The following is an 18,257-nucleotide window of genomic DNA, read 5'->3' on the forward strand; positions in this document are numbered from 1 at the left end:
TGTTGAGTGTCCCTCCCGAGACTCGAACCCGTTTCCCCAGCTTCAAAGTCGACCACTCTAGCTGTAAGACAACATCCTCTCCCCTGTTCTTACCCACAGGGACTCTGTTCGAGTTCAGAGATTGAAGATCAAGCAAGAGTCACACTTCTTATTTTTCACTAGACAAACAGGAACACTTCCAAGCTGGAATTCTTCTGATTTCTGTCAGTGGCAGCTGTCTTTGAGTGTGGTGTTAGCAGATATAGGGGTAAGCGAGCAGATGTTAACTTTCACACACTTCCTCCACATTCCTTTCTTTATTTCTCAGCATTGTGCCATCAGGAACGTTCAAGAGTGCCTTCTCTACCCTAAGAGTCACTCTCAACCATACCATCTTCTGTTTACTTTGCTTTCAACCGGACAAACTTTTTGGAGAACCACTGGTGCCATGAACTCCGAAAGAAATTATTTTCTGCTCTCCATACCAATTTTGAAAAAATCCTCTCATGAAGCTGCAGATTGCAATCTATGATTTATTTGTATATCGCGTATGTGGCACTTAGAAATAAAATCTAAGTACATAAAATATTAAAATAAAACTGTGACTAGGTAAAAAGTGAAAAAAAGTAAGCACCAACAATGACATACAACATAAACACAGAGCTAAAATCTATCGCATCAGCGATCTTTCTACGGCTTAAAGCCTAAACTAAGACTTGGATCGCCAACAAATTTTTACCAAGCAGTCCCCTCAAATCCCAATCTTCCATGAAATATTACATCATGGCGGTGTCTATGGTGTCTAACACTTTATTAACCGGTATCACCAAAGAGCTTAATATATCCCACACCCTTAGGCGGGATGGTGGTTTCTGCAGACCATCTTCTGCCGTGCGCGCCACAACATCCCTCCGGCAGGGCCTAGTCGGTGTCGTTGTGCTACTTTACATTCTGCTGCTTTCTGGCGCCAATAATCCTGAGTAGCCTTGAGGTCTTAATATGCAAGTCCAATCGGCAGTAACTGCGCATTAGTTTATGTGTTTAAGCATTAGCATATGCATGGCTGGCACTTCACAAGAATACTCATCCCATTAACAAGGCCATCCCGCGATTGTTTGGATAGCAGTAATGGGCCGCTACATCACCAGTGTGCATAATAACAGGCCCCGTGATTCTGCTGCTTAAACACCCTCAATACAAACATTTTTCCAGTTCAGGAAATGCGCGCTCTTGATTACTTTAATCAGATATTCCCGACTGGCATATAAATATTCATTATCTATCGTGCCTCGCAGCTGTGCATTCAAGGTCATCTGTAACCAATGGGCCGCCACCGTCTTCGGCAGACGTGACCCCCGGCAGCCCGGCACCTTTAGGGAATTCCGCTCTTCAGCTGGGACTGGGCACGTGGCGCTGAACTCTGTCAATAGTCACGTGGGCTGCGCCGGCCAATAGGGACGCACCTTTGAGGTCAGCGCCACGCCGTAGACGACGCCAGACATCTGTAGCGCTTGTTAAGCGAAATTGATGCACCGGTGGGACCGTGGAGCTGGCACGCGAGAGGCAGGGTTGATTTCAACCGGGCACTAGCACGGATAACTTTTTTTAATAATTTGTATTTGCAGTTTTATAAAGCGCCAACTCGACCCAGCGCTTTACATAAGTACCAGTTACGTTGCACAAGGATACTTTCATTCTTTGGTAGGCAGGGTAATAAGTGATTTGCCCAGAATCACAGGATGTTGAGCCGAGGCCGATTCTCGAAGCTGATTCCCTAGTTCCAAAGTCGGCAGGTCTGACCTATACGCCACACCCGCTCATTCTCATCCACATCATTGTTTACTTGCACATGACCCATTGTCTCGTGACATGCAATTTTCACTCGACATGTACAAATAATAGATTTTTTATTCGCAAAAGCTACAATTATTTTTTTTTTTATTAAACACATTAATATTTCCCTGTCAAATCAGTTGTGCATCAAAGCCCACAATCCCTGGATACTAAGGCATCATGTTGCGTGTCAGATGTTCTGCTCTCAAATGGTGGTCACTGTTACAGCAAACAAATGAATGATGGACGGAATGCTGACAATGCAAACATTCTCCCCCAGTCAAAAGATCTGGGTTAAATTTATCGTTCTATTGCCAACTACGCCACCCCAGTTTGGACCCAGCCATATGCAAATCAGTCTTGACCAAGTGCCCCATGGGAAGAGTCCAGACCGAACTGCCAGGCAAGGTCCTCTCTGGACCGGAAACAAGCATCCTGGGACCGCTTTCAGGGCATGACACCCTTCTTCAGCCAGGCTAGCTTGAATCCAGTGGCAAAGCGAGCAAGGGACCCACATCTGGGCATACCCATCCAACTTAGGGCAAAAAGTATTACAGCAAACAAATGATGGACGGAATGCTGACAATGCAAACATTCTCCCCCAGTCAACAGATCAGGGTTAAATCCATTGTTCTCAAATGATGGACAAGCGGGGTAGGATACTCTGTCTCACCTAGACCAGTCCAAGAGGAAGGTGGGCGATGATTGACGCTGCACCAAACATTTGTACTAGACGCAAGCGTGGCTAGTGACTGCCACTGACCAAGCCCTAACACCAGGTCGCTTGCCTGACCTGTGACTAACATTTTCATGGGCTACCAAATGGATGCTCACATAAGACATCATTACAAATGGCCACCTAATTCCGAGGGGGCCGGTAATAGAAGTTCCGAATTCTGAGATCAACGGTAAGACCACACATTTGTTTGCTTTCTGGTTTCACCCGAGAGAAAGTCTCAAACTGAAGAGTAACTGGGGGAAATAGATTCAGAATTACCAATGTGTATCTACTTCCTGATTTCTTAGTGGACTCTTAGGCCCCCATTAGGATGACGGGCGGACTTTGTCCGCCCGTCATCCTACCGGTGAATGGTATCACCGGCCATAAGGGCGGGGGTCCTGTTCTACATATTAGGATGCGCCAGCCTCAGTGGCGAGTGCTTCCCGCATTTTTAGCATTGAGGCGGGCGGTGCTGAAAGTACCGCCCGCTGCAATGCTTGAATCCAGTGGCAAAGCGAGCAAGGGACCCACATCTGGGCATACCCATCCCACCCTCCGGAGTCCCTGGGGGCCCGCAACGGCCCCCCGCAGGGGGACTCCGCATGCCTTTCCGTGAAAAGGCATTCACAAATGCCCATCATAATATGGCTGTTGGTGTCTAATAGACACCGCCACCATATAAACCCTTATCTGCCCCGGCTGCAAGGCGACCGGGGCGGAAACGCGGCGGATGGTCTTTCCGTCCGCCACGGTACCCCTGCCATGCTAATATGATGGGGGTCATTCAGGGTAGGATGGCGGGCAGATCTCCCCTGCCAGGCCAGCGGTGGCTACCGTCAGCCTGGCGGGGGCGATCCGCCCACCATCCTAATGGGCCCCTAAGCGTTCAACCATGATGGGTTGGAATTTCTTCAGCCATGGAGTTGCTAGTACCAGCAGACATGAATGGAGGAATATAGGACCATTTCTAGGGACACTAGTAATGAGAGCAAATAGTTACGCACTCTGATGTTTTCTGGACTCTAAAGGACAGGTGTAAGTCAGGGCTCAGACTGACTCTGCCCAAGCTCTCCAGTCAAGAGATTTGCTTAGAACTATGTCAGAAGCAGTCCCAGCCCTCCCTCAAAGAGCCAATACTTGCATTTTCATTCCTCCCTCTCATCTTTACACACCAGAGCCAAACCTTGGAAGGGGCTGACTCTACCCTGGCCTTACTGACTATCAGAGGCAAGTCTGTTATCCAACTCTCTTGGTCCCCCTGTTCTTCAAGCCAGATACAACTCTAGCAGGCGATTTAGCTCTTCTTGCTTTAGAAGCAAGATGCAACACTGCTCTCAGATGTACTCTTGCAGACACAGAAGCTAAAGGCCAGCATAGCTTGGAGCTGAATTTTTCACATCCCTACCAGTCATACCCTAGCCTGACAAGCGACCAATTCTACCTTAGTCCTACCATTCTTTCTTAGGTGGGCCAGGCATGCATCTCAATGTGCAATCCACTGATCCAGTCCAGAAGCAGGTATGATTGCAATTGACATATCTCTGTTGCTGCTTCCTGATGTCTACCAACCAGAAACAAGATGACATGTAACTAACTTCTACCCAGCCCCAATGATCTGAGATGTGCCTGTCTTGTTAGTGACTCTGCCCCAGCCACTTCTGACTTTCAGATTCATTGGCATAACTCTGCGGTAAACTATTGTATTGTATTGTTACCTTTTTACGTGGAACTTTTAACATGGATCTTGAAGCATAACTTGAAAACTGCCCTATTGCGATGCTAAGACCTCGCCAAGGGCTCCTCCCCTGGCACAGACCAGTGTGCTAGCATTTATTTTGCTAGTCTACGAGCTGTTGGTTTTCAGTTGCCTTGCCTTCTACTGACACACCAGTGGAGGAATCTAGGAATAGCTGCAATTTTTTGTCATTTGTGTAAGTTTCACGTGAGCTTGGCGAATCTAAAGCCATCCAAGTGTGACATCTTGAAGATTTCCACCTAGTGGTTCTCCTATAATTAGATGGAGACACTAGTGTGTGTGTATATATATACATCAAGGTGATCAAGGGCAGTTCCTGCCCGAAACGCGTCATGCCTACCTTAACTGCCAATGGATAATAAACCTTTGATGTGAACACTCTGAAAGCCGTGTGGTGGTCCGTATTTCTCTGCGGTTACAGCCTGGGAAGCAGGAATCAACCCATATATATATATATATATATATATATATATATACAAGCAGCCCGTCCCGACGTTGTCCGGGTATGATTTGCTGCCGGCCAGTAGTATATTGTTTTGTAGGATTTGGTTTTGATAGCATTTCTTATCTGTGACAGGCCTGTGAAACGCTCCGATTCACAGTGCACTGCTGATGCACTTAAGAGTGCGCGTTCAGTAGTGTGTGAACTCGAGTTTCCCTACTTCATTTTTCCTTGCAATATTATATAGCGTGAACTCGATGTTGTGTCTGTTGGTGTTGGCCATCAATGAGGGACACCTGTGCATTTTTCAAATGGGTGGTGAAAAAATAGGAGCATGTTGCTGGAGATGTGGGCCGCCGTGCCACCAATGTACTTAGGGTAAACACCCATTATTCCACAACTTTCTTTCCGCATACCATCACTCCGCATACTTTCATTACGAAAGTACCATGACTACGCAATGGCATTATAACGCATGGCATTACATTTTATATGCTTTTAACACGCATACATTTACAACGAAATTTGTTGTAAATGCATGAATGGTAAAAGCATGTTTTTTTAAAATGTTTGAATAAGGTACGTATGGGTATAGGGGTATATGTTTTGGGGTACTGAGGTATATGTTTTGGGGTGTTTGGGTATTTTAAGGGTTCAGATATAGTTTTGGGTTATGGGGTACAGGGGTAGTTTTAGGGTTTAGGGATAGGTATGGGTTTTGGGGTACAGGGGTATTTTTAGGGTTCAAGGGTAGGTTTGGGTTTTGGGGTACAGGGGTATTCTTAGGGTTCAGGGCTAGGTTTGGGTTTTGGGGTACAGGGGTATTTTTAGGTGTCTGGGGTAGGTTTGGGTTTTGCGGTACAGGGTATTTAAAGGGTTCAGGGCTAGGTTTTAGTTTTGGGTACAGGGGTATTTTTAGGGTTCATGGCTAGGTTTGGGCTTTGGGGTACAGGGGTAATTTAGGGTTCAGGGTAGGTTTGGGTTTTGGGGTACAGGGTTATTTTTAGGGTTCAGGCTAGGTTTGGGTTTTGGGGTACAGGGGTATTTTTAGGGTTCAGGGGTAGGTTTGGGTTTTGAGGTACAGGGGTATTTATAGGGTTCAGGGCTAGGTTTGGGTTTTGGGGTACAGGGGTATTTTAAGGGTTTAGGGATAGGTTTGGGATTTGGGGTACAGGGTATATTTATAGGGTTAAGATAGGTTAGTGTTTAAGGGTTTTGGGGTATTTTAAGGAGTAAGGGTGGGTTATGATTATGGGGTGCAGGGGTATTTAAAGGCAGCAGGGTGGGATTAGTTTTAGGGTGTAAAGTGTAATAAAATAAAATAAATAAAAATAATATAAATAATGCAATTTAAAAGAATACATGTTTTAATTAAATAAAAAAAATGTATATATATATATATATATATATATATATATATATATATATATATATATATATATATATACACATATACACAAACATATATGTGATGTTTTAATAATGTACTGTATATGATTTTACCACACATGCATTTGCGTTATAATGGCAAGCATGATAAAGTCATATGCATTGTAAAAGTTTTAGAAATTATGTCTTTGCGGAGTAATAGTCCCGCGTTATAAAAATTGCAGAGTGATTGTATGCGGGATGTTGGTTTGCGGAATATCATCACATATTCCCTGGGGAGGGATAGTCCCTTTCTTGCTATTTCCGTTGAGGCGGGCCTTGTGTCCGGATGTGCGTGGCGCGAGGCCTGTGCGCAACAGAAGTGGAAAATCTCCGGTGAGCGCTTCAGGCGTCACCGGAAGTTAAGGCAAGATTATATTTCCTGCACAATGGCCCCTTTTTGCGCTCCTTCCTCCCTTGGGTATAACGCCATGCCTGACCTCCATACGGTAAAGCAAGTGCATGTCACTGGGATCGCGGGGCAAGCACACCCAGAGCTGGAATGTGCAGAACCTGGGAAGAAAAAACAATGACATTTTGGGCACAATGCTCGATTTTTTTTCGCGTAATCCCGCGCCCCCCACACACCCACAGAACACGATATGAGACATGGCATGAAGGGCGGAACTTACCACACACCCCCAGCGTTTGTCACGCCCCCAGCACACGCCCATAGCACAACCCAGACACGCCCACAAGGGACTACTTTTCTGGCACGGTTCTTTTATCTTTTAAATGTATATGGTGGGTGTCTGCATAGCCTATGTCCTTCTGCTGCAACTGCCCTTACCAACGCTGTATTGGGTGTTGTGATTGGTGCTGTGGTTCCTGAGATTACCCGCCTCAAAGCTTTGGGCTCTCTCTTTATTATATATATATATATATATATATATATATATCCAACGTAACAGGAAAGCACAATTGAGAAAGGCCTCTGGAAGCTTCAATAAAAAGTTCGTTTATTTGCATTCGAAAACTTGCCAGCAATCCAAACAAAGGTACAGGCTTCTCCGTGTAAAAAGTTATGCCAGACGCGTTTCAGGAAAACATTCCTTTCATCAGTGGCAGGGACGGTAGTGAAGGCGTCGCTTTCAGCTTTCCAATTAATAACACCTGCCCATGTGGGCGTGACACTCCAAATGCCTCATGGTGTTTGTAGTTCATTTTTCTCCAAGTGGATGCGATGCTCAGTCACACATATTAAAATACAATTGTTCACCCCCAGTGGGTAGATGCGCTGTATTCCATGCTTGGGCTGCCCTGCTTTATAGTTTTCAAAATCGAACTCTTTGCAGGCTCCAGTCCTGAATTGCAGCCCACAATGCTTCCTTCCGATAATTTCAAGCTCGTGATTCCAGCTTGAACAGACCTGCATGAGAACAGTGAGCCTTCCTCGTTAGGCATGCCAAGCCCCATAAATCCAACGTAACAGGAAAGCACAATTGAGAAAGGCCTCTGGAAGCTTCAATAAAAAGTTTGTTTATTTGCATTCGAAAACTTGCCAGAGTTCGATTTTGAAAACTATAAAGCAGGGCAGCCCAAGCATGGAATACAGCGCATCTACCCACTGGGGGTGAACAATTGTATTTTAATATGTGTGACTGAGCATCGCATCCACTTGGAGAAAAATGAACTACAAACACCATGAGGCATTTGGAGTGTCACGCCCACATGGGCAGGTGTTATTAATTGGAAAGCTGAAAGCGACGCCTTCACTACCGTCCCTGCCACTGATGAAAGGAATGTTTTCCTGAAACGCGTCTGGCATAACTTTTTACACGGAGAAGCCTGTACCTTTGTTTGGATTGCTGGCAAGTTTTCGAATGCAAATAAACGAACTTTTTATTGAAGCTTCCAGAGGCCTTTCTCAATTGTGCTTTCCTGTTACGTTGGATTTATGGGGCTTGGCATGCCTAACGAGGAAGGCTCACTGTTCTCATGCAGGTCTGTTCAAGCTGGAATCACGAGCTTGAAATTATCGGAAGGAAGCATTGTGGGCTGCAATTCAGGACTGGAGCCTGCAAAGAGTTCGATTTTGAAAACTATAAAGCAGGGCAGCCCAAGCATGGAATACAGCGCATCTACCCACTGGGGGTGAACAATTGTATTTTAATATGTGTGACTGAGCATCGCATCCACTTGGAGAAAAATGAACTACAAACACCATGAGGCATTTGGAGTGTCACGCCCACATGGGCAGGTGTTATTAATTGGAAAGCTGAAAGCGACGCCTTCACTACCGTCCCTGCCACTGATGAAAGGAATGTTTTCCTGAAACGCGTCTGGCATAACTTTTTACACGGAGAAGCCTGTACCTTTGTTTGGATTGCTGGCAAGTTTTCGAATGCAAATAAACGAACTTTTTATTGAAGCTTCCAGAGGCCTTTCTCAATTGTGCTTTCCTGTTACGTTGGATATATATATATATATATATATATATATATATATATATATATATATATATATATATATACATATATACATATATACATATATATATTTTTATATATATATATATATATATATATATATATATATATATATATATATATATATATATATATATATATATATAGGTTTGGAGGGTTATTATTACTTTTTTGTATGTGGAATGTTGTACTGTAAATTATTTAGCCATTTGTTGTCACATGTTGCGTTTACCTTGCCCTGTGTATGTAAAAGATTGTTTAAGGTTGATCAAATGAAGTTGAATCGAGAAGGCAATTAAAGTACTCTTCTCAAGAAAAAATAAGTATTGTTTCCTTTAACACCTACTTTTGAATGTATTAGATTGCCTTTTACTGAGTGCAAGTAATATGTAAATTGCCACACCTTTGTAGAATGCACATAAGACATTCCTTGATCCTGGAGCAATTTTACCTGCAGACTTGTTTACTTTTGCATGCCTGTCTGTCTACGGATGGTAATCCTTGGAGTTGACACATCCTGCCTAACTAGGGGGTCTATAAGAATGGCGGATGGATTTCCCCCACTGGGCTGGCGGTAGTCACCGCCGGCCAGGCGGGGGCAATCCATCCGCCATCCTCTCTGAAATGACCCCCGCCACATTAGGATAGCTGGGGGATTCGCGGCGGACGGGAAGACCGTCTGCCGCTTTTCCGCCGCGGTTGCCTTGTGACGGTGGCGAATAGGTCTAATATGGTGGCGGTGTCTATCAGACACCGCCTGCCATATTAGGATGGGCTTTGGGAATGCCTTTCAGCACCGCCCACCGCAATGTTAAAAATGCGGGATGCACCCACCACTGTGGCGGGTGCATCCTATTTCGGTGCACGGGACCTCCGCCATTATGGCGGACGTCCCTTGCGACGACAAGATGGCGACGGACAAAGTCCGTCCACCATCCTAATCGACCCCATAGTAAGAATTTTGTTGTTCTGGTTGTTTAGTTTTGGCTTCCAAACCCACAAAAGAGTGAGTGGTGTGTTTTTTAGGTTGTCGCTGTAGGCTGTATCTCATTGGGGTTACGGGTCATTTTACTCTCTGCCTAACCTGAGTCAGCTTTGTCAGTCCATCTGTTTGGCCTTGGCTTTCTTCCTAGGTGCTAAGCACTGGAAAAAGAAGTTCCTGGCCGAAACGCCTGTCAGTGATGCGTGCAAAATGTTACTTATTAACACAGTGGGGTGTAGGTGGGGGCCATGATTCATGAGAGAAATGCCAGGCAATTTTTCCGTGTGTCTTTATTTTAAGAAAAAATATTTAACTAAAACCAGGATGTAAGGGGATACATTTGTGCAGCAAGGTAAAATTACATCCAAGAGAATTCATTAATATTAGGAAAGTTGTTACCCTGTGTAAAGTAATCGTATGTAATCTTTGAGGCAGTAAGGCAGTAAAAAGAGGTTTTCTCATGTCAGTTTTTCTGTACTGTGGGAATAAACTGTAATTTGTCCTTCACACTATGGTAATACATGTGAAATGTGTATTTTTTAGTTTGTCTGCTCTGAACAAAATGAGTTGTTGGGCCACATTTATTTTCACTGCCATGGCTCATATACATATACATAGAGAAAGAGAGGGAGAATGCATATCACATAATAAATAACTGTGTGGTGTGAGCCTATATTACCATTTTAAGCCACTGGAGACATTTATAAACCGCTCAGAAATGCAACCTGAACAGTGAGATGACAATATACGATCGTGTTGCATTTTATTTTATATTTCTTGATTTAATAATTGATTTTAGTACTGTTTAAAAAGATTTGAAGCATTTGAGCTCACCTCTTTAGTATTCCGTGTTTGCCTGGGACTGCAGTTATGCCTGTCAATGTTCTTAGAAATATGCCATTTTGGATAATGTGCTCATATATAAAATATGTTTTTTGCAACAATGTGTATTATTATAAGTAAAATTTTAAATACAATTTGCATTGCAATTAAATTAAAACCATGTCTTTTAAAATGTGTTTTTGTCTTTTAGTACAGTGACATTACAGATTAGATTTAACAAGACATAAAGAGAGAAAACAAAGTGAAATGTGAGACAGTACAACTTTTTAATTGAAGGGTTCTATGTTTACAGTGTATTTTTTGTTTATTTAATTTAGATTTTATTGTGTTGACAGTGTGAATTAATTTAATTGTAATGAATTGGTTGTTAATTAATTAATTGATGATTAATTACCTAATTGTGTAATTATTTTTAAGTGCGCGTTGTGGAGTTTATAGGGGTAAAGGGTAGTAAGTAATTAATTTTTGATCATTAATAATTAGTTGTTAATTTATATTAATTAATTGATTGGAAATTAATTATGTAAAATGTGTAATTAATTTTCGGTGTGGATTGTGGGGTCTATAGGGGTAAAGGGTGGAAAGTAATTTATGTTTAATTAATTAATAATTAGCTGTTAATTTATATTAACTAATTAATTGATAACTAATTATGGTAATTGTGTGATTAATTTTAGGTGTGGGGTTTATGGGGTAACGGGTGGGAAGTAATTTATTTTTAATTAATTAATAATTAGTTCCTAATTAATATTAATGAATTGATTGAAAATTAATTATGGAAATTGTGTAATTAATTTTAGGTGTGGGTTGTGGGGTTTATAGGGGTAAATGGTGGGAAGTCATTTATGTTTATTTAATGAAAAATTAGTTGATCATTAATATTAATGAATGAATTCATATTTATTTATAGTATTTTTTATACTTTTTGTGCGGGATTTTATTGTTATAGGGTGCAGTGTGGGGAGTAAATTTATTTTATTTACTTTACAATTAGTTGTTCGATACTACTTCTAATTAAAATAAGTTTTAATTGTGTAATTATTTTTTTACAGTTTAATTTTAGCTGTGGGTTGTGGGGATTATAGGCTTAAAGTGTGGCAAGTTACATAATTTTTATACGTTTTAGGGGCACTTTCAAGAAGAAGGTTTGATAACTACCGCAAGAGTAGCGTAACGCAACTTTCATCATCGCAGCCCATCGCGGGAAAATAAACCTGTGACAACGTGGAATTCACAACACGGCGGTAGCATGTGATAGTTTGCCAGCACTGCGGACAATGTCCGCGAAACAACAACGTCGACGGAGATAAAAACACAAACTCCAACGCAACAAAACCTGCAATGGGTAAAAGTGCAATAATAAAACAGTGACAACCAGCGCGAGGGCAGCAATACTCATGCGCAATGCGTGAAAATAGTACAAGAACAGCATATGGAGTACCACGGATGCACACTGGCCAACTGCAGAAGACAACATGTACACCACAACATCCAAGCACCGTGGAAGAACAGAACCAACAGACACACCACACAAAAGAGACCAGTGGCGACAAATCAGAGTCGCAGGAGCGACACACCCACCGTGCAGCATACGCACATAGGCAGAAGTGCACCTCAACATTGACAACATCCCGGTACAAACAGCACCCCTACCATATTTGGACACAGGACACAACTGATTCAGCTTATGTGCACTTCCTACCAAATCACATCTGAAACAAAGGGAAACGTAACATCAAAATGTACAAGTACAAGCTGAGATCTGCAAACATGTTTAATTCACACATGCAGTGCAGTTGGACGTCATCTCCTGTCCCATGATTGCCATGGATTGTCACAATGTGACGTGATCATGAGAAGTAAGTGTCAATGATGTTATTCCTATGGCCATTCCTGCCGCTGCTGCAGTGGGATGTGGGCCACCTGCCCCATCACCACCATCATCGGCCGGTACCTCTGGAACTGGGATCCATGGGGCCCTGGTGCGAAAACAGATGTTGTGCAACATACAACATGCACGATTAGCTTGCACACGATGTCCGGGCTGTACAGGAGCTTCCCACCAGTGCCTTCGACCATGTGACTTCAACATGCCAAATGTGCGTTCCTCTATGCCCCTGGTACGTATGTGGGCCACATTGTACTGCCTCTGGGCGGGGGTAGCCGGATCTCGGAGGGGTGTCATCATCCAAGGGCAGAGTGCATGTCCTTAATCACCCGTGACAGTGCAGGGAGAAAAGAGTCAATACTAGGTTCGGCAGAATGTGCTGGCAGGTCCACCAATTCAGTGACGCCTGTGCTGGCTGTGTGTGGGGTGAGTGTTAGTCAGCCCACAGGGAGTAGCTGGTGCAGGTACCTACACCACCAGTCATCAGGCACTCAGACATGCAATGTCATAACTACAAGGGGTGATGACATCAGTCACACTGGGCTAGCGGCCCTGGATGCACAGCGGGCAACATGGGCCCAATGCCACAGGATGCTGACCTGCGGGTTATTGGGTAGGGTCATGTGGCGATAGCAGTTCTTCGAAGCTGTTATGGCTGCAATCCGCATGTCCACACGTCCAACAGCTGTGAGTCTGTGGTGCCATGAAATGTCTGTATTGGGTACAGGGGTTGGCCAGGATGACCATGGAGTGTTGTGGTCATGTCTGGTAAGTGTTCGTATAGTTTGACATGTTGAATGTTGTTTGGTCATGAGTGCATCCCCACAGTTGTGCATTGTGTTTTGAAGGCATTGTGATGTGTGATGTGTTGACTTGGACTTACCAACGAGCATGGCCATTCCATATGTGCCATCCTGGAAGCGCTGGTTGATGATGGACTGTTGGAAGAGAAAGAATCATGCACACTGCCTGGGTAGTTGGCGACAACATTGGTGCAGAGTCCCCGGTGGTCCACTATTGCCTGCACATTGATGGAATGTGTGTGCTTTCTGTTGCGGTAGTAGTGTACTGTATCCACAGGGGGGCACAAGTGGGACATGTGTGCTGTCGATTGCCCCCAACACGTCCGGGAATCCGGCTTTGGCATAGAAGCCTTGTTTGTCTCCAGCTGTTCCTGCGCAGTGTTGGGGGAGTGAAGGTACTGGTGTATAAAGCTCAAGATGGCACCCAGGACAGGTGTGATGAATTTTAATAGGGCTGGCTGTGAGACCCCTCCGACTTTGGCAGTTGTTGGTTGGAAGGTACCAGAGGCCAACAGGTGCAGCACAGCCAGCAGCTTTGTCTGCGGAGGGATGCTTGTTCTCCGCTGTGTTGGACCTTCAGCCTGTGGGCGATGTGGGTCATGATGCAGTGAATTGTTGTCCTTTTGAGCCTGTAGTAGACAATGACTTCCTCGGCGTTAGGTCTGTGAGAGTGGTGCGTTTTTGCTAGGTTCTCTGTCTTTCTCTGCGCTGCCTCTGTGGTGGTCCAGGAGGGGGGGCAACGTCCGGGTCAAGGGGGTGGTGGCAATGGGTGTTGTGGTCCTGTTGGGGGGCTGAGATTTCAGATGATTTGTCAATAAGCAGTGCTACACTGTAAACAACTTCGAATTGTGCAATACAGCCAATGAAAAGGAGGAGGCATGCAGCTGCCAATTATTCAGGGATGAACCACGATGCTCGCTTCATGCAGCAATCCCACTGGAGCCACAACTGCGGTCAATATGCACGCGGTACTCAATTCCAAAGATCAATACAGTAAAGCCCAGTCTCTTGCACGTAGAATGAAACTGAGATACATCTGGAGTGATCTACAGTCGGACATAAATGGTAAGCATGCTGAATATCAGCATTGAATTCATCAAGACCTCTAGCTGAACTATCAAGGTGGCCTATGGAACTGTTTCCATGTTGCAATGAAGAGTCCGGGCATTAATGTCCATGGGGTTTAGAACCATCTTGAGTCTGCAGGTTACCCTTGAAACTACCTGAATTATTTTCATATAGAACCCTGATCCTCCATCCATTTGATGAATTGGAGCTAGAGCTTTCTTCACCGCTGGATCCAGAATCCCATCCTCCATTCCTTCATAATGGACCAGATCCCAGGGCAGATGGATTGACAGCACCACAGAGTGTGGAAGAGTGATGGCAAACACTATCCTATGCCTGCGGGAGACCACAAACAGTACAAAACAGATGCCAGGAACACCTGGACAGGTGACAGATGACCCCACTGGAATAACTTGTGTCAGAGTCCAGAAACTCTAGAGGACGCAGTCAACTCCTGGGTCTCAAAGGAGTCAGGTTTTAACTCCCCATAGAATTGAAAGACAAACCCAGGTCTTTCTTGCAATGTTCTCCTGCTCTGCTCCACACAACCTTTCATCCTAAAAGGATTGAGGTGAAAAAGCGACCCATTCAGATATGAATCAGTACACCAGTACATCACCCAAATACTTCTCTGGGCAGCCACTCAAGATTGTTCAATACAAGAAGCAGCTCAAATGAAATCAAAAGAAATATCTACAAATAAAGTGACTTGTTCCATCATCAACAGGACCTTGGAACAGTTCAATTCATCCTCTATCAAACAAACGAGCAAATGGAAATCATGTTTAAAGAACTGCACCACATAAGCCACATGATGGGTTCAATCTCACACTAATGAGCACATTGGACGCAGGACTGACATGTTTTTTGCTTGTGTTTACATATTCTTCATGTAAGTGTCCACCGTATCATGCCCTGCCCACCATTCAATGTCACCAAAGACCCCTGATCACTTAGGGTGAATGTTGTTTGCTTTTATTGAATTTACAGCGATTTTCTTATGACACTATTTTTTTTATATAATTTTATGTTTTATATTTATATACTTACATAAAGGTTTATATTCTATCTTAGTACTGGTCATGTTACATATGGACAATTTGATATGAACCCCGGTGAGAATCCTCTCACAGTACATCACAATTCACAGGAACACTTTCTCATGATAGGTTTGAGAAACATTACAAAGACTGTGGGCCTGATTTAAATCTCGGAGGACGGGTTATTCGGCCCCAATGGCGATGGATATCCCCTCCTCCTAAATATAAATTCCATTATATCCTATCGGATTTATGTTCCAGCGACGGGATATTGGTCAACTTTGTGATGGGGTAACCCATCCAGCAAGATCTAAATCAGGCCTCGTGTCTTCAGCTTTCTCAGACAGAGAGGAGCATGTTATTCAGGAAGTTCATATCTCCACCACCAAGGACACTGGCCAATAACAAGCGCGGTTCCTCAGAAAAAGCCTGGCCTTGTGGACACTGGCCTTATTGCTCATTCTAAACAGGTATGCAATGATGTACTGCACACCTCGTAATTGCAGACTGCTCGAAGCTAATTCTAATTTGCAAAGACTTGGTAAGAAGGATAATTATATAGCAACCTGTTGCCTATTTTTATATTATTTACTATGTTTGTTTTCAGTCGACACAGTTTTTGTTTTATTTGTTACTATACTGAGCAGTAACCTGGTTTTTAACTTGGCTGCTGCCGTCGGCCAACGGTCGTAGCGTGCACTAACTTGGTAGTGCTGCGCACGTCCGTTGGCCGACGCTGCCCCACCTGTTTTTCGAACGTTCAGCACTGGAGCTGAACGTTCGACGCAGCAAACGGGTTAATAATGCTTTAAAACTCGTCTCCAATATTTCTTTATTGTGTGTGCTCACTTCTCGGATTACTGATACTGAGAGATGAGGTTTTGAATGCAATATTTAACATGAGAGAAAGGAGGAGGCTGAGAGAGGGGGATCTGGACATCAACCTTGGGAGTAGCGTTTTGGCTACAGTTAGCGGGAAGATGATAGTTATGAGACAGGTTAATGGGCAATGAGTTGCAATTTTTTGTAATAGAGCTTAACATGTTCAATGGATTTAAACACATGGTCTTATGATAATGTTTTTTTAATTATAATACACCCCTGACGAAGGGCCTGGAAAAGGGCCCGAAATGCATTGGGTTATCGGAATGAATTAATGAGGATTACTTACATATACTCCAGCCTACTGATTAAGGCTTATCAGCATGTCTGCTGCTTTCAGTAAAACAGTGTAAAATGTAAGATGACTTCCATGTGACGAATGGATAAACTATGGAAAAAGTAAAGCATTGGATGACATTGAAATAAAACTTGATGAAATTGGACTAATGTTGGCATCAGTGACATGCATTCATTAACGCAGTGCATTCGGCATTGGGGTGAGAGGTCGCCCCATTTTTCTGAAGTATTTAGGCTGAGGGGAGCTCAAGAAATTGCTTATGGTCTCTGTCAGGTAATGTCTATACTTCGCTTCGATTCATTCCAGATATATTTGGGAGCGATTCATGGGATCCCACCTGCCTGTTTCCCTACTTCAGGTGACAAGTGGTATACCTGAACTACCTGGGGGCTAGGGGGCATCTATGACGTGTGGCCAGGACTGAGCTGGCACAAAACAGTGTACTGGGGGCATCTACCATGAGATCCACAGGCATTTGAAACCATGCCCTCCATTGTGACAGAAACTCCACCCTGCCAGATGAGGCAACAGAAAGAGAACCAGCCAATCACAAGTCTTTAGCAGCCTCTCAGGTCATCTTCACCAAGAAATTGGGCATCATCCGTGTTTTATTGTCTTTCTATTCCCTCAAAACTACATAATTCAACTAGTGTTGGGAGAAGTGAGAGGTTTATGTGAGATCAAGTTTGTCACAATTAGTGGAAGGGACCCTCCTCGTCATCTTGACAGCCTCATATGGTTTGTTTTCCCTCTCCCAGCTCCTTAGATGGAGGCTTGTCTGGATTTTGCATATATGAGGGAGACCTGGAGAGGGAGCAGAGCCACCCCAGTGTCCTCTTCTGTCACCCACTGACCAACAGAAACATTTCCAAGGGGGCATACTGCAGGTAACTGTTCAGCAGTGGAGTGAGAAGTTCCACTTAGAGATAAAAAACAACAGCAGGTACATGCGCTGCCTAAAACAAAGCCCTGACGCCCACCTCAACAACTCCGAGCTCTCATGTTTCCAAGGTACATGCATGGTCTGCGCGTTCAGTCTAGGTTTTTGCTTTGCACTCTGGAACATGTGGTCCTGTTTATCAAATTTCATAAAGCCTACATGGAAAGTTCTTCTACTTTCCAGTCAGTAAGCTCACTGCTACACCCAAAGCCAGAAGCATCCTGGAAAGGGGCGACCATTCGGTCCCCCCGAACGTATGGTGGAGTACCACGATCCCCCCGGGAAGCCATCTTGGGCGGGGGCGAGCCTCGGCTGGTATGCCCGAAGCGGCGTAGCCGGGGCGCGCCTTTTTCCCGCCCTGGAGTGGGCGGGCCTAGACACTGACGCGGCCGGCCACGCCCCTTTGGGGCAGGCAGGGGCGGGTGTACGCCCGCCCCGAAGACGGATAAAAGGAGCAACAAGCCAAGAAAGCATCCTCTTGTTCCTGTGCTCTGAAGCTGCACCTCCTCGCTGCACGTGAGCTCGAGATGGAACGAAGAGCCAAGTTTGAGCGTTGTAATCTTTCTTGTTTGTTTTGCAGATACTCTGTCGGAGAATGCCTAAGAAGGCGGGAAAGAGAATGACTACCGACCAGATGCTGCGTGTTCTCATGAAGGAGGTGACGGACCTAAAGAAGCGAATGGCGGATAAAGACGAGGAAGGGGGGCCGAAACGTCCTCTGGCAGGAACAGCTCCAGGTGGAAAAGGCAAGAGGCCCAGAAGGGGAGCAGCGGGGGGAGACGTCCCAGTTCCCTGTAACCCACGTGAGGCACCCATTCCTGTGCCGGAGGAAGGGAATCCGATTCCCGTGGTGGTCACCCCCGTGTCCGGAGAGGATATGCCGCCCGAGCTGGCAGCACAATTAGCAGCGTGGTTGGGTAAAGGT

This window comes from Lissotriton vulgaris, chromosome 7 (genome assembly GCF_964263255.1).
Source record: "Lissotriton vulgaris chromosome 7, aLisVul1.2, whole genome shotgun sequence".
Taxonomy (NCBI): Eukaryota; Metazoa; Chordata; class Amphibia; order Caudata; family Salamandridae; genus Lissotriton; species Lissotriton vulgaris.